A 15,019-nucleotide genomic window follows, 5' to 3' on the forward strand; every position below is an offset into this window, starting at 1 on the left:
AAATAAATGTATTAAAATGCTATCTTAGCTTATCTGGTTGGCTGCCTGAAACTTTCTTGTAAACCTGCATGTTCTTGTTGGTTTATTTTGGTGGAGGAATATAGGACTTTTTTTTTTGGTTGTTTTAAAGAAATTTCTTTACAGAATTATTCCATTCCACTCCTTAGAATACTGTCAACATCTGGCCCTTGGGAAATGTGCAGACTTTTTGTTCCACTAAACTCTGAAAATACAGTTCCTTTCTCTACAATGTTATTTCTCCATGCTCTGCTGCTAAGCATGGGCAGCTTCAGCCAAAGCCAATATTCCCCAGTAAAAAATGTCAGTCCCTTGAATTTTGAGGTGCTTTATAAATAGCTCTGTTGAAAGATTCCCTTCCCTTGTAGGTGGTTGTGTGGCTGGGGGTAGAGAAGGAAGAGATTGTGGATGGTGATGGTAGAATGTACATCATAGTCATCTTTGCCCCAACAAAATTTATAGCAGTGTGAAAACTAAGACCAACTAATACACATGGCCACAGTTTTCTAAAAAATGTCTAAAATTTTTAGCTATTACAGAAGATCTTATAAGATGGATCAAAAGATGACTGAAGCCAAACAACAGACTTAAGAAGGGAACTCTAGAACTTTACTGATGCATTTAATCCTTTTGATTTTCTGCAAGTGCCTGGCTAGAATTCTCCTTAGTCTCCATCCCAAATGAAATAAACCAGAATGTTCAAAAGAATATGAACTCACATTCAGGAAAGAAAATTTAAAAACTGTACTTCGTTTTTGCTGTTCCTATAATATAGTAAATTAAATAGGTCTTTCTAATTAATACTACCAAAATGAAAGCTAGACTATATTCGATCTCCATACTTAAGGCATAGTCTTTGCTTGCTGTATCTGTCACCATGAAACAACATATTTTTTAGGATCCCTCTAACTGCAATACAATTGGAGAGCAAATAAAACTGACATTGATACATATTTGGCATTACAAAAAATGGATATTTTCCCTAAGGAACCTCCTATTTTGTGCCTTGTGGTAGTCATTAGTGCTGTTCACTGAACATTCTGGTTCTCCTTTTAGGAATATAGAAAAATGGCTAGTCCCCTTGAAACTGGACCCAAATTTTCCCTGCCATGACTAGTAAAGTTCTAGTGGAAGTGGTACTTATTGTTTCCATATAAAAATATTTATTTGCCATTGAAAGACCCTGCCACTCCCTCTTCCCCTTGCCAGGTGGAAAAGTACATTTCAAAATGGAGCCTCTGTTAGTCTAAGTCCCTGAGTGACTTTGTCAGACCCTTCCTGCCACTCATGACACATTTATTTATTATTATACATATAGCAGTATCAATAAGTAAACCATTATTGCAATAAGCTACAGAGGTTGAGAGGCTATTTGTTACTACATCCTAACCATCCTACACACATTCCTGACACACAAACACAAACACAAACACACAAATAAAGGAAAAAGCTATGAGATGAAACAAAATGAGAAGACCCGCCAAAAAAAGCAGGAATAAGATTAGATTGTCGGGAAATGCCAATATCAGCTGAGCAAATGGATTTTAAGTAAAAATTTGGAGATTTGAATCTGGAACTCCTCTATTAAACCGGAACCTTCTAATAAGGCAAAAGGGGCTTTTCAGGGTCACTGTGGATGATTTTACAAGATGTACTAACACAATTTAACAAAGTTCAGTAATACGCTATTCACAACCTAGAAAGCATAGACTTGAAAATTTATCATAGCAATTTTCAGAGCAACAGAAGTAAAGTATTTTGTTTTAACAGAATAATTTATTAAAAGCTGGAGATCAAAATGTTCTAAGATGAGTCATATTTTCTAATGCTCACACATGTAACATATAAGCTAGCAGGAGCACTTATGGTTTCACATTAGTACCACTTCCTAATGTCCAGCAAAGGCAGATCAAATGCTCTCTGAAGGAAATAATCTTCAATTTACTTCTGCAGGATTCCCAAAGAAAAATTGAATTTACACTCACAAATTACTAAACACAACAGAAGCAAAACGCCATTAGTGAGAATCCACACCCACAATAACCACAACCACTGTAAGTGAACTAAACTCATAATTTTTAAAGAAGTATTATTATAATAGACATAATTTTTATTTAAAAGAAAACATAAATTTTATTTTATTTTAATATATATGTTTTCTACTTCATAGAAAAATAGGGGTTGAAGTAAAAAGAATGAAACAATATACTAGGCAAATAATAACCAAAAGCTGATGTTTCTATATTAATATGTAAAAAAAATTAATTTAAGATCAGAAAGCATTACTAGAAGTAAACGAAGAAGTTGCATTATGATAAATGTTTATTTAATCAGTAAAACGTGTTTTCTAAGCTTTATTCCCCTAATAAAAGAGCCTCAATATATAAAAGAAAACACTATCACCATATAACCCTCTTAAGCACTAGAAGACTAAACAGATAAATATAAGGATCAACAGATTTGAACAAAAACATTAACCAGCTACGGGTTAAGGAATATTACGTTCTTCTAAAACACATTTGAGACATTTGCAAAAACTAATATTATGTTTGGCTAAAAGCAAGAATCAGTAAATTTTAGGGAAGCAATACTAAACAGTCATATTCTCTTTCCTATATATAATTAAGTTAAAGGTAATTAATTTAAAAGCTCCATAACCTGAGATGATTAAAGCATCCTTCTAAATGATTGAGTAGCAGTGATGATCAAAGTATTTAACTTCTATGGCAAATGTTCTAATAAATTAGAATGAATATTTTACCATAAATAACCAGTGTGGCCATGTAATTAATGTGTGCCAGCTAAGTGTCAGCCCTTGCTTACAGGGAAGAGAAAACACATACACACACACACACACACACACAAATTAATATTACAACCCCCAAATTAAAATCTCATAAAACCATGCGTAAGATTGCAGTCAGTAGTACAGCTGTCTTAGTTGTTTTATAGTTAGTGTCCATTCTGATTGGGTGCCAGCTATGCCCTAATCTTTGTCAAATATATTCACTACTAATCCTACTAAGAAATAAAGTATAATTGAATAATACATGTTACAATTTACTAGATACAGAAAAAGTAACTTTTTCTGGAAAATGTTCATACTTAAGTTCTTATAGAAAACTTGACTTCATAAGGAAGAAAAAAGGAGGGAAACAAAAAAACAATGAGAAGGAACTAGCTAAATAATTTGAAATCAGAGCCGATATGCCAAGAATTTTGCTATTTATTCACATTATATTATTTCTCATTAAATATTCATAATAATATTGAAAAGTATATTTTCTTGTTCTTAATTTACAGCTGAAGAGACTAAGACTTCTAGAGGTTCTAAGTGGAAAAGCTACATTTTTCTCTAGAAGCCTACTAGTCAGGAGGAAAGCATCTGAAAGTCAGTTGCTTTTGAGTTATGAAAAATAATCCAAAGGTATTAGAAGGCAAGAGAGTTAATTAATGTAACTGGATTTTACCTTGGCATTTCTCTAACACTGTTAAACTGGGTAATTAGATTAATTTGAGGGACTATGATGTGATGATTGTGATGATTGTGGCCATGATTTAGAGTGGATAATAGTTTGACCTTTTCTTGATCCCAGTATTGCATCATCCTCTTGAGAAACGTATGGATATCCCTGTACTCATAGGTGAACGACAGTAAGCCCTAAGACCAAGGGCTTTAACCAGAAAACTGCTGAATAAACCTAGGGTCATGGGTTTTCAGTGTGATGTACTTTAGGGAAGGTGAGAGGGTGCAAGAATTTTTTGTTAAGAAAGACAGAAAAGCTTAGTGGTATGGAGGCTAAATATGCTGTCAAACTGTTTAGATTGGAATCTCAGCTCCTCATCTATCTTCCTAATCTATAGCCTATACAAGTGATTTAACTTCTTTGAACCTCAGTTTTCTGATGGATTGTGAAGGTTAAATGTACCAGCTCACTCACCCACATTTACAGCACTTCTCTCACTCTAGAGAAAAAAATGCTTAGTTCAACAAACCAATGAGCTGGAGAAATAGAGGAGTTTAATTATACATAGGCTTACTTGAGATGATAGTGAATCCCCAGGTTGATGGAATCCAGCCAGTATATGGAGATACGAATTAAAACACTAATGATGGACATTCCATTTGATGCTATAGATGGTGTAATTCTTGATTCCAATATTATAGGGAATGCAGAATATGAGCAAAGTAGAGCAACCATTACTAACTTCACCTCACTTTCTAAAGAAGAAAGAAGTACAACCACTAAAGGAGAGGCAAGCAGGGGTAGAAAGGTCTACGGGGTAGAAAAACAGGCATGGCTACGTAGTCACAGAGATCACAAAATGAAGAGCCTCAAAAGCCTAAAGGGGACTCTCCTAACTCTAAGAATGGAAATTGGATATACTAACATCAAAAATATCAGAGATAGCAGTGGAGAAAGAGAGACGCTGATGCAATGAGTTCAGAAATGGTTCCTCCTGGGCATACTGGAGAGGAAACTATGACAGTGGAAACTCCAAAGTTGTCAGGATCAGTAAGACTCTAAACAAACATGATAGAGCAATTATTTTTCTGAGCCCAGATAGGAAATTATTTTTACTATCTCTGGACCAACATCCATGAGGTTTCTAGAGACATGGGAAAACAAAGAAAGCTATTTTTCCTCATTGCAAATTAATTAAAAACGAAACAACCACTTCAATGACATGTTTTCTGTAGCTCAGGTAAAGGAACACATTAAACATCATTTAGGTCACAAATACATTTAATCCTCATAAAAATCTGAAGACATACAAAATTTACACAATAAAGAATGTGTAATCAAAGTTATATGAATTGCCCTAGGTCACACAGCTAGGAAGCCACACTGTGGAGGGTAGAATGCAACTAGAGATTCCAGAATTTATGCACGTCTTATTACTGCACTGTAGGGTTCCATTTTTTCTGATTGCCAAAAGACCTGCCGAGACTTCTCTAACCACCCCTGCAGCAAATAGATAATGACAATGTACAGCTCTATATGACCTTTAACCATGTAAAACAGAGTGCTTCCAACGAGACCAACCAACTTGGGAAGACCATTTCTTTCCATTTGTTATCTCATAGCCTGGTAATTTTCTCCCACAGGAATATAAAACACAGTCTGATATTTACACCTGAGCAGGCAACTACATCTCAGAGGACATCATTAAAAGTTGACTGACCTACTTCTCTCTGGTACAAATAGGTTACATAGGGATGATATCCCACGTGCCTGCGAACAGTCTAAAGTCAAGCTTGTTAAAGTGAACTTATAACTTTTTAACAACACTCTTCCCTCCACAAGTTTTCTGAAGGGAATCTGGGGCTTTTCCTAGGAGATTGACTTCTCCTCTTTAGTTGTAACTAAACCATAAAAAAGGAGTGTATGAGATCATCATGCGGAAAATTTGAAATGGGTAATTACTTCTTTCTTGGTAAAGGGAGCAGTCCTCTGTACTGTCATCACCAAGTCGTTTAGAAAATGTAATTAGACAGGCTAAAAAAGACTTATTCCAATAAAGACATGGAGTTACAGTGAAACTAGTGAGAAAGGGAATGTGATAACACATGCATTTTGTTTGGTCACATAGAATTAATGAGAGTTGCTACAGTCCTCACCCTTCTATATTGCTCACATCCAGTCTGTTTTACTTAAATACCTCAATTGCATAGCACTGAAGATACTTGAGTTTGTGACCCCAGAATACATTAAATTATTCAAGTGTTTCAATTTAATCCTGGGAAATTAATTCAGGCCCTACATAATTAATATTGTGATTTTAAAAAAAAGAATTAAGAGTTGTAATGAAATAGAATGAATCCAACTTTTGGAGCAGAGATTTTTTTCTCCTAAACTGTTCACATATCCAAGACAACCGTGGGACAGGACAATGTAAAGGACAATCTTGTACTACCAAGGAGAAGATTCATTAAGACATTTTTCCTAACTCTGATTTACATAATCTACAAAGACACTTAAAGACGGCACAAAGTAAGATTTATTAAGACATTTTTCCTAACTCAGATTTACATAATCTACAAAGACCCTTAAAGACAACACAAAGTAAGAGCTCAGGGCCAGTAAGACGACTGGCAAATAAGAATGGTAAGTAAATGATCATACTAATCAGATCACCTTTGTAATCTGACTATGCATCATGTTGATTCAGAATCACTGTGGAATAACTATGATCACCCCTAAACAACAAACTGTTCATCTGAATCTATATAGGTGAGGTTCTATTAAGTGAGGATACCCAAGCTTTCTAGCAGAGGGTATATCATAGATATCTATGAGATGCTTCATTGAGAGTATATTATATTGAAATAACACAAATGTGAGCAAGTGTTCAAGGGATGATCAAGCTGCTTAACTTTTTATCATGATTGCTCAATTTGTGACGAGATTGAGAAAACTTAAATTTGGATGTCTCAGATAATTATACCATTATTAATAATATTTAGCACTAATCACAACTAAAATTTATCCATATCTGTCCCTTTGACATCTGGTAGCATTTGACACAGTCATCTGCAGTGAGAAGGGAATTGGGCTATGCTGACCTGCCAGCTCCAGAGTTTCTGCCATACTATGCTCTTCATCCACTCCTACTCCATACAGAGCTCCAGGAGAAGCATGATGCTCTAGCTCAGCCCCAGCTACTGATGAAATATTCAAAGATGAATATGGGAGTGGTTTGAAAGAGCTTACATCTTTTAGGGAACTGAGGCTCTAGGAATACTAGTGAATGTTGCTGGAATGACAGTCCTGACCCTTGGAAGTATGAGCCATGCATCTCTCAAACATTTTCTGCTTTATTTTATAGGATTCTGTGCTGCACATGAAAATGAAGAACATGTAGTCAGACTGTAGCATTTTCACTCATTTTGAGACAAATTTTCATGGTCCGGAAGAGAATTCTAACAAGACACCAAGTTGCAATCATTTCTCAGTTTACTATGTTTGTGAAACTAGGCCCTGACAAGGATTTTTTTTTTTTTAGTTAAGAAGATGTAGGCAACAATCAATCATAACAAATCTCAGCTGGTATGACATGCTGATAAGCAGAGTAGCGGTTTGAAACACATCACATTTTAAGAATATCTGCCAGGCAACTACCTGGAAAATACACTGAAGGAAGGCAATAGTGCAAGTTGAGACACCAGTTAGAAAACTGTAGCAATATGCCATTTTATCTTATTTATACTTTTCAAAAATTGAATATATTCAAGGTATATATGTAACATTGTGTAATGATTATCAAAATCAAATTAACACATCCATCACCACCTATGCTGTACATTTGATATCTTGTTCATATTTTATTTATTTATTTTTCTGAGACAGGGTCTCACGCTGTCACCCAAGCTGGAGTGCAGTGGCACAATCATGGCTCACTGCAACATAGGTCTCCTGGGCTCAAGTGGTTTTCCCATCTCAGCATCTCCATAGCTGGGACTACAGTCATGCATCCCCATGCCCAGCTAATTTTTTATAGAGATGGGGTTTTACCATGTTGCCCAGGCTGCATCTTGTCTACCTGATAACTGAAAGCTTGTACCATTTGACCAATATCTCCCCATTTTCCCCACTCCTAATCCCTAGCAACTACCATCCTACTCTCTGCTTCAATGAGTTTGGCAGTAATGCCATAATAAACAGGAATTCAGGACTTGTCAGAGCTGTGCCCTACAAATACTTATGCCTACTAATGTGCTTGCTGAACCACATTCACTTGAATATACTTACAGAAAAATGAGCCTCTTCTAGTTTAAATGAAATTATCTTAAACCACCTGCTAATACTTTGTTTAATCAAATTCAATAAGTTTGTAGTTTTGTCTCAAAGAAGCAATACATATTTTTCTCAACTCATCAGGAATAGATTTCATTCTTTGGAAACTGATTCATTTTGATATTCTTTCTACTGATTCATATGGCTTCATACTGAAACAAAAATTATTTCATGTCTGTTTTATTTACCAAAATCAATTGAAAGTAATTATTTTGGGCATTAACATTAGGCAAACTATACTCAGATTCACTTATTTATAATCAAATATAACAATGTTAACTGCCTTTTATGGAATTCCTATTAAATGCCAAGAAGCAAGATAATCACACTTTAAACTTTATCACATAACAGTCCTGCAAGATAATTATAATACCATTTTATAGCTTACTAGAGGTCACTAAGCTACAAATCAGGAAACTGAGGTCCTAACCCATGTATTTCCAACTCCAAAGTCATTCTCTTTCTATAAAAGCAAGGTGCATATTTACAACCATCAGTACTCTTCTAATCAATATAATTAGAAGAGTAGCAAGCACTTTCACTAAGTGTCAACTATGCCTTCATAAAAATGTTAAATTCTTCGTATGCATGACCTCATTGATTCTCAGAGTAAAAACATCAGGTAGGCATTTTGGAGTTTCTAATTTTACATAGAAGGAATTGAGGCTTATAGAGGTGCAGTAACCTCCCTAAGATCATTGAGGTAGTGTTTGACAAAGCAGGGCTAATTCCAGAAACTATGCTCTTAACCAGTTCATTTTCACCTCTTACTTGACAGAGAATGCTTTGCCCCATACAGTCCTGCAAAACCAGTAACCAGAAGCAGCATGCATAGGAGGGGTCCTTATTTATCGAAGAGAACCTCACATTCCTAAGTAGTCTCTTCAGCAATACATGTTCGTAATTACTTTAAAAAACACACAAAGAATGACTGAAAGAACACAGAACCATAGACCAGAGCAAGAAGGACAGAAACAGCCATCTGTAAATACTTAAAAAGCTTTCCTCATGTCTATATTCCCAGCACTTTGAGAGACTGATGTGGGCAGATCACCTGAGGTCAGGAGTTCTAAACCAGCCTGGCCAGGATGGTGAAATCCTGTCTTTACTAAAAATACAAAAAAATTAGCTGGGCATGGTGGTGAGTGCCTGTAATCCCAGCTACTTTGGAGACTGAGACAGGAGAATTGCTGGAACCTGGGAGGCAGAAGTTGCAGTCAGCTGAAATCATGCCACTGCACTCCATCCTAGGCAAGAGTGAGACTCTGTCTCAAAAAAAGAAAAAAAGCTGTCATAAGAAAAGTCTATATATTTGCTTTTTGTTGTTCTACAGGGAAAGAGAGTTGCATACGGACAGATACATATCAATATACCTATATCTATAGATATATAATATATCTAGTTGACTGTAAATAACTTTCTAATAATTAGAATTGTACAGAAATAACTTGTGTGGCCTCACAAAGTGTTCTAATCATTACTGGATTTGTGGGCAGAAGTAAGGTAGTCATCAACCATAATGTAGACATGTTTTTGTCATCTCAGAATAAATTTATTTTAAGATAATTTCCACCTCTAAGATCCAATTATGTAGAACTTGACGATTTCCCTGGTATTACTGTATTTGAGTATATAATTATCTTTACCTCTACTGTCATAATACATTATTGAGTGATTAAGGTTATGCCAAAAAATAAAAATAAAAGTACCTCTTAAAGAATGTCATGATTATTATCATCACACAATTGTTTATAATAGTAAAGAAACGCAAGGCAGATAAATGTTCACTAATTGAAAATAGATCAAATAAAACTTGAGATATACATAGAACAGAATACTACATGGCCTTTGTAAATCATGTGTTCCCTGGGTATTTGATAATACATAAAAAATTACTTGTGACATAGTATTAATCATAAAAAGATCCAAATTAAAAGTAAAAGTAGAAGAAATATTGTGACCTGTAATATAATGTTACTCGTGTTTATCTTTAAAATTTATGACTCTATATTTTTCTACCATGTCCAAGTTTATATCAAGGCTAATCACAGTGTCTAGTCCATAACAGGTAGTAAATAAATATTTTGTGAATGAATAAGGGGGAAACTGTGAGAAATATCTTTAATAATCCATTTTGGAAAAATTAGTTAACATTTTTATAATGTAAATCTGGTCTATGCCTGAGACATAAAACAACATAGTTATCATATGGATGAAACAAAACTATTGTTTTTTTAAGCATATTTAAGCATAGAAAAATATTTCATTGAGGCTTTTTCAGGGATCATATTGAAATCTTACCTCAATTTGTTTAAAAAGCATGTTAAAAATAAGAAAAGACACCGTTTGAAAGGTATTTTTAGAAAATTTGAAGAGCAAAATGTTAATCATATAATCTAATTAATCGTTCATACAAACTAAGAGGAGAGAAAATACAAGTAATAAACACAAAGAGGCTGGGCGCAGTGGCTCATGGCTGTAATCCCAGCACTTTGGGAGGCTGAGGCAGGATCACGAGGTCATGAGATCCAGACCATCCTGGCCAATATGGTGAAACCCCGTCTCTACTAAAATAACAAAAAAATTAGCTGGGTGTGGTGGTGCCCACCTGTAGTCCCAGCTACTCTGGAGGCTGAGGCAGGAGAATTGCTTGAACCCAGGAGGTGGAGATTGCAGTGAGCTGAGTTTTTGCACTGCACCACAGCCTGGGCAACAGCATGAGACTCCATCTCAATCAATCAATAAAAAAGAAAATGTTCAATCTAACTAGCAATCATAGAAATAAAATGTAAAACCAAGTAACATTTTATACAAATAGAAAAGAGTAAATATATTTTCTGCTTCTAGAAAATGTAAATTAAGAATGTTCTGTGCAAATATTTGAGAAAAATATAAAGTGAGGTAAGAGGGAGAAATAGTTTTGCCTGTGTATTAATAATTCTCTCATAATTCATGTTTTTGCATTCTGTAGTTCTATCTCTAGAAATGTATCTCTAGTTGAAGCAACAGCAGATTGGATAACCAAGTACATAGATATCAATGGTAATTATATAAACATCTCAAAAAATAAAATTAATACATCCAATAATAGGAAAATTGTAGACCATAATAATTATACTTAATAAAATATTCTTTAAATATTAAAAATATTACATATACTATAAAATATCAAAAATCACACAAAATTATTGATGTAAAGTAGCAAATGCTAATATAAATTTTTTTATGCTACAATCTACTGGTATAAAGAAACATGTTTGCATGTGGTCTAGAAAAACAAAACTATGAAAAACAGAAAGTATTTAAACAGTTGAAGTGTTTCTATAAAGTTAACCTAGTATTATTTTTGCAGTACAAAGAAAATCAAATTTGTGAGAAAAGTTTAGCTTTTCTCAGAACTTTTGGGCATTCTAACTAAAGCACCAACTTATTATAAGGCCATCAAATACACACATATTCAATGAATACTCCAAGAAATGTATGGCTGGGGAAAGTTTTCTTTAGATCAGAATAATTGGGTCTTTGGAATATGCAGAAGTCAGGAACTGTATCCCTAGAGAACCCTATAATTTTTTGACTTACAACCTTAGGGACTGAAGAAGTTTGTAAAAGTAAGTGGTGATTCACCTCCAAAAAAGTTGAGTCTCCCTTGAGTAAATGTCAACATAAGAACAAATTATGGGAAAACTCATTACATCATTGATCATTATGCTTAATATGTTTTATTTCCTTGATATCCTCTTAAGAATATTCATGTACAGCCAAATTGTCGGATTGTGCCTACTCTTCTTCACATTTCTTTTTAGGGGAGAGGAGGCACTGTTTTCCAAATTGAGAATCTTCTGGTCTCAGCTGAAAAATACAAGTGAAATTCATATTCCTGGGAATTTTTCCTATTACTTAATAGCATGGAATGGTATGGATGATTTTAAAGGAGGTAAGATAAAGAGAGGAGACTTTATTATGATTATTTCAAAAGAAAAACATCTCATCAACAAATATAAAGATTTTTGAGCTGATGTGGTCATTGCTTGTATTTCAAAATATAAATATTTCATATATATGTCAAGGAAAAAAATGTAAAAATCCAGTCATCACCTACCAGACCAGGATATTCTATTTAAATTTTTCTTTTTAATTCCAAAATAACTCAGTGGTCTGCAATCTCTTTTGAGATCACAGAATTAATTCATGTGAGGAAAACAAAGTTGATTACAATGCAACAGACTCATGAATAATAGGCTAATGGTTATTGCATTCAAGTATCCAGTCCACTAAAGTCTTAAGTAACAGTTATATGGAGAAGGAACACATGGTGATTTACGTAATATTCATATATAAACTATGCCCAATAAGGGTTTGAGAAAGCATATAATTAAAGGTGTTTACAGTAAAAATAGGATTAACAAGTATTATGAAAGAGGGGTGGGAAGTAATTATAATAGTGTTAGTTTGAACCTCAGGCAGCCAGGGTGAAAGAAAAAATATGAAATTTTTTGAGTTCTTATTTACATAATACGTCAAACTCTACTATACTAGGCCTGAATTTCCCACAATAGACCTGAAAGAAATTTAGGGTAGGCTTTCATTTGAAGTCATTATTGTGGATAATGCCTTCACAAATGGTTTTATTTTGAAAAGAAAAAGAGGTGAATTTATTCTTTATGTGCATAATTATCATATAGACTCTTTTTGAAAGTTCAGTGCATCTAATTAAATCGTGGTTTTATAAAATGTTTGCACTGTAAAAATAAGTGAACATTGCAGTAGGTGGTAACCTTTACCACTATCAGATATTAAAATTTTTCTGCACTGATCTTGCTGGGAGCTGCAGACCACAGCTGTTCCTATTTGGCCATCCTTTGAAATCTCAAATGAATTTCTTTGTAAAGAAAAGTCATAGTAGTATTTGGGTTATTTTGAAGATTAAGTGATAAAAATTACCTGAAATGTCAAATACATACTAATATGTCACATGTTATAAATCGCCCTTCCATTTGTGAGCTAAAATAATATGTCTTTCCTTACTGTGTACTAATTGAGGGTTAGAGTATATCTATAAATTGATAGTTGTCATGCCCATTAAACTTTGTGTAATATCAATGATCTCAACTGATCTCTTTAGAAAAGCTAGAGATTACAAGATTGTTTCTTTTAGGGAGTATTTAGGGTATAGATGTTACATGTTCTTGTTGAAAAAAAATTAGTACTTTAAATATTAGACCTTCAAGTGGCTAAGTTAATAAAGCAAAGCAAAACCACAAGGTTAGATGTTTTTCTAAAAAGTTAGAGAGCTTGACTTCTGGCTTGAATTAAGAAGTCATCAACTTTGCTTATGTCTATTGCAACACCAAAGCAGCCCCAGAGCACTGAATCACAGACTGGTTATTTCTTACCGGGGTTGGGAGAGAGGGATTTGAGGGGGCAGGATTCCAGCTAGTTCAGAGTCTTTTGCAAATACAAACTTCATCTTCTAGTGACAATTCTGTTCTAGGCATTAATGGTCTGTGTCTCTTTTTAGACCATCTAATTGAGTTAGGAACTCAAGTGCTCTATCTTGGTTACCTCCAGAAAACAATAAAGGCTGTTACCTGGAAGATTTTTAAGTGTAGGGATATAAATGCTCACAAACAAATAGTGAGTTCCTGTGGATAACTAGAAAGGACACACCAGCACAATTTCAGCATCATTGTACAATCTCTAGAAAAATTTGCTGTACTATTTAAATTATCTTAACATTTTTTTACTCTGAGTTAGTCTTACCATAATTATAGACAACTGCTTCAGTGTTTTTCACTTTTGATTACATTATACCACTATATATATATTTATTTTAGAAATATAGATATTCAGAAAAGTAGAAAAAATTATCTAAAGTAACCATTCACGTTTTGGATATTTCTTTCCACCCTTTCTTTTCTGTCTGGGTTATCTTGGTTTAGGTATAGGTTTTGCACACACTGTTATATACATTCGTTTCTGTTTTTACTTAATCATCTTAAAATAATTTAAACATGACTTTTGTGTTCATACAAATTCCCCACAAATATATTAATAGGTGAATAATGGTCCATTATATGAGTATATGATTATTTAATGACTCCACTGAGATTAGATAAAAATAAAAACTCCCATTTTAAAGATAATATCCAATAATAGCAAAGATCTGGAAAGAATAAAATTGTTTGATACTGAAAGTCCCATGGAAAGTGATTTATTAGAAACTTTTTAAATTTGTTCAGCATCTTAACAATCTTCATTCCCTGTTCCCAAGAAGATTCTGGGAATCCATGTTAGGGAATTAAACTTAAGTACAGAAAAAATGTAGGCACAATGCTGGTCAACAGAGTGTTTGTTGTTTGCTTCTTAAATTACACCAGCATTGCAAGATTAATTCAAATAATTTATTCTATATGGTTCATCATCCCTTTTTTTCCCATTTGAAAGCATGGAAGCAGATTGGTGGTTTCTCTTACAAATATTTGCAAGTGAAATTATGATTGCAGCAACCATCTTGGGGCTATTAGGATACTATTTATACCATAATTATTTTCCAAAATTAATTTCCAAATAGGAATCAATGTTTAGATGTTCCAAGAAAAGAAAAGAGAGGGCATTCTACCTAATTTATATCTTGCCTGCAAAAATTTCAATGCAGATTTTCAAGGCCTCTACAAAAATTTCACTGGGGATTCAGCGTAGATTAATATATGCAGCTATAGTCAGTCAAATTTCTATCTTACTACTAAAAAAAGTGTATGCTAACACTTTCTACCCTCTTTGTAATATATGCCTAGAAAGTAGGATGCAGCTTGAATTAGCTGAAACCCCTCGCTTTTAAAGCCAATAGAAGTATAAGCATCTAGCCAGGTGTGGTGGCTCATTCCTGTAATCCCTGCACTTTGGGAGGTGGGGGGGAGATTGGGAGGTTGGGAATCACTTGAGGTCAGGAGTTCGAGACTAGCCTGGTGAACATAGTGAAACCCCACCTCTACCAAAAATGCAAAAATTAGTTGGGCATGATGGTGGGCATCCGTAATCCCAGTTAGGAGGCTGAGGCAGGAGAATCATTGCAACTTGGGAGACGGCGGTTGCAGTGAGTCAGATCATCCCACTGCACTCTAGACTGGGCAGCAGAGTGAGACTCTGTCTCAAATATAAGCAACCTTTTATGCTGATTATGTTGCCTGACCATTGTAAAC

Source organism: Callithrix jacchus, chromosome 1 (genome assembly GCF_049354715.1).
Source record: "Callithrix jacchus isolate 240 chromosome 1, calJac240_pri, whole genome shotgun sequence".
Lineage (NCBI taxonomy): Eukaryota > Metazoa > Chordata > Mammalia > Primates > Cebidae > Callithrix > Callithrix jacchus.